At 40.7% G+C, this 3316-nt stretch overlaps 1 protein-coding gene and 1 long non-coding RNA gene across 7 annotated transcripts in view; one reads left to right on the forward strand and one right to left on the reverse strand.

The window, feature by feature from the left end:
- Sparcl1 (SPARC-like 1 (hevin)) overlaps nt 1–3316 on the forward strand; it is a 34576-nt gene that overhangs the window by 7046 nt on the left and 24214 nt on the right. The gene's annotated exons all lie outside the window — the stretch shown is intronic.
- LOC102014663 overlaps nt 1–3316 on the reverse strand; it is a 13169-nt gene that overhangs the window by 6589 nt on the left and 3264 nt on the right. For 3 of the 5 annotated variants that reach the window (XR_001230729.1, XR_001230727.1, XR_001230725.1), the window contains exon 1: nt 2375–3262. The exons of 1 other annotated variant lie outside the window; for it this stretch is intronic. This is a non-coding gene — a long non-coding RNA (uncharacterized LOC102014663). Of the gene's footprint in view, nt 1–2374; nt 3263–3316 lie in introns of those variants that run through there. One more of the 5 variants, XR_001230728.1, reaches the window with a different exon arrangement.

Below are 3316 nucleotides of genomic sequence, written 5' to 3' on the forward strand. Positions count from 1 at the left end.
AAAAGAATTCTAACCATATCAGTGGGAAAAAAAAAAAAAAAAAAAAAAAATCTACTCTCACCTAACCTTACTTTAATTTAAATCTTTAGAAAAAGACTATAGGAATCGAAAGCAGTTCCAAAAAAGAACACCAAATAAACCAGAGTACCCAAAATCTATTCTCATTTTCTGTGTAAGTCCTCTACTCCATTTCGATGGAGAAAGGTGTTTAGGGTGTGCCAAGCTTAGACACCCTCTCCTTCTCTAGGAAGTAGAAACTTTAGGACAAAGGCAAAGAGATGAGGAGAGTTTTGTTGGGGGGAATGTCCCATGCTCCTGACCAAATGTGATGCCCCAGGGGTAGTTAGCTATTGCATGCACAGCTTCCCACCCTCAACATGGAGGACCACATGCTTGGTCTCAGAGGCCAAAGCTGGAGTCGATGCATCAGAGATCAGGAATGACTGTCACATGTGGGGTCTGTTCCTCTGATCTTTTCAGGTCGATGTCTGCAGGCGTGGCTGGGCTACATTTCCAGCTAGATACTCAGTCCTCTTTCCTTGCTGTTCCAGGGACAGAGCTTGTGGCGCTGTGGGGAAATCTAATTACTACTTTTTTTCATGGTGAAATCCAATTACAGTCTCTCCCATGGTGAAAGCCAATCCTTTTAGTACAAAAAAAGAAGCTCAACAAAGGGGCTTCAAACAGGGGCTCTGCCTTCTCTCTTAGGCAACTGTGCAGAAAGGTTACAGTGGCCTTGGCTTACCTTGCTTAGGGACAATGGTCATCAATTAGGATTGCCCCCATTCTCCCATTGGATATTTAGGAATTTGAGGGATTTTCTAAGGATCCTTTAGTTAGGCAAAGCAAATGCAAGCCAACATCTACTCCCTCCATACACAATTTTTTACTCAACAAAATAACTTTTGTTTTTGAACTTGAAAGGCCATGTTCAATAAGAAAAAAAATTGAGAATGAGTTATTTAACAATATTCCCCTGTCATCTGTTTCTGACATACTTGGTGCTCTGCATACACATTCTGCCAGCCTTTCATTTGAGGTTAGTGAGAAGTAGCAGCGTTGCTTGGAAAAGGGTCATCCCAAATGCCTAAAACCTAACTGAGGTAGAGACAGTTCCCGAGACAGGGATCCATGTTTTATAAGTACCTGCCATAAGTCTATAAATGATGAAATAATAACATTACTAACCACATTCTATTGAAATCTCTACTACTGCCACACAATCTCTATACTCCACTGGATATGTATAAACCCAGATTTGCTGCTTGTGAAGACAAAGACAGGCAAATTTTTGGAGTGAGCATCCATCCATCTACTAGCTTTTCACTGAAAGTAGATGGAGTGTGGAATGGTTTTTTTCTTTCCCTTAACAAGAACAACTTTATCCTAGGTTCATATGAGTGCTATGCCCACAGAGTTCATGAAGCCACCATTAAAAGGACCTTTAAATAGCTCTGAAAGCAAAGCATTTTTACTAACTGGAGTCAACCTGAGTTACCTAATCACTTACATCATAAAGATGGTGATTAGTGTGAAGGTAGCCTGAGATCTAAAAAAAATCAAAATTTACTTAGCTGTAAGTCAGTGAAAACATGTAACTGGTTCCAAGACAGTATTGGTCAGATGCTCCTGCTCCCCTACTCCATAGGAATAATTCCTAACCCTCCAGTCAGCAGATTCCCTCAGTCTTTTATTGGGGACCAAACAGCTTGAGATAATTCTAAACTGATGTGGAGTTTTGTCGGAATTCAGAAGAAACAACACTCAAATGCTAAATCCCAAGAGCTTTTCTTCTTCTCCCTGGCTGGTCCCAACTCCAGCACGTAGCAGTAGGTTTGTGGACCTAGTAATAGAATGCAGGTCAATCTCTTTCTAGAAGAGCTTCTCAATAATTTCCTAAAACAAGGGGAGAGGAAAATACTAGAACCTTTTGCTTTCACCTAGGAAAACTCTAGTTTGAACCTTGCTACTGCCAGAGATCTTGCAATTGGTAGCTTTCTGGATAGACATACAGCAAGAGGGAGGGAAGTACTAGCCTCAGCCCCCTGATAAAAACAGCTGATTGATGTCTTCTTGTTTTTTGTTTTTTGGTGGTTTTTTGTTTGTTTGGTTGGTTTTTTTTGGTTTTGGTTTTTTTCCGGTACGGGGAATTGAACTCACGATGTTGCGCTTGCCAGGCAGGCGCTGTGCCGCTGAGCCAGATCCCCAGCCCCCGATTGATGTCTTCTTGTGATCAGAATATAGTGTTTGGTTTGAAAAGCAAGTGCTTTCTTCTAATTTGAAAAGTGCTCTGGAAAGGAAGATGTACTTATTGTAGCCTGAAATCTGGATATTTTTAACCTTTTTTCCCACAAGGTGACACACACTTGCTTACATTAGTCTGGCTCTTCCCCGTGTATTTTTCACAAGTCTTATGCATTTGGATGATGGGTACAGTCAGGACAAGGCTGCAGTCATGTTACTGGTGGCCAAGTCACCACATCGCTTCCTGACCTCTTCATAACAGGGCTGACAGCTGCAGGGATCCACAGCCTGGCTCTTGAAGTCCATATGTACTGTTGGGTCTTGTGCGGCCAAAATGGTCCTTGTCCAAAAAAATTAACAACATGTTCGCTTGAACAATATTGTTTACCCAAAATACAATTTTGTTTCAATTCAGCTAATTTAAATACTCCTGACTCAGTACATTTTTGTGTAAATTAGTAAACTTAGGACTAACCACCCCAAAGCAATGTTCTTAGACATAGTGTTTAAAATGTTTCAGCAGGCTGAGCTAATAAGTTAGGGGGTTTTTTTCAATGTGAAAGAAGAAAGGGCTGGAATGAAAGGCAAAAGAATAGGACTAATTTATTTCACAAGATCTCAGATTAATCCTGATATCATAACACCCCAGAGAGTGCATGAAAAGAGAGAAAGGGGAGTATTGTAAAGCAGAAAACATCAATTTCCAATGCAAAATGTTTCCAGGGCTAGATGCCCTTATTTGCTTCAAAAGCTCTTCCATTTCACAGCGTCTTCAAATGTTGCAATTAGAGCAGCAAAATCATCTTTGCTGGATGCTGACTGCATTTGAGTAGCTTGTAGCTTCTAGTGGTATTCAGAGATGAGGACTGCTGTATTCCATTAGAAAATAAGATAAGGGCCTGCAGGTGTGGCTTAGCGGTAGAGCAAAAGCTTAGCATACTGGAAGCCCAGGGTTCAATCACCAGCACAAGAAAGGAAGGAAGGAAGGAAGGAAGGAAGGAAGAAAGAAAGAAAGAAAGAAAGAAAGAAAGAAAGAAAGAAAGAAAGAAAGAAAGAAAGAAAGAAAGAAAGA

This window comes from Chinchilla lanigera, unplaced genomic scaffold (genome assembly GCF_000276665.1).
Source record: "Chinchilla lanigera isolate Chin_1 unplaced genomic scaffold, ChiLan1.0 scaffold00073, whole genome shotgun sequence".
In the NCBI taxonomy this organism is placed as follows: Eukaryota; Metazoa; Chordata; class Mammalia; order Rodentia; family Chinchillidae; genus Chinchilla; species Chinchilla lanigera.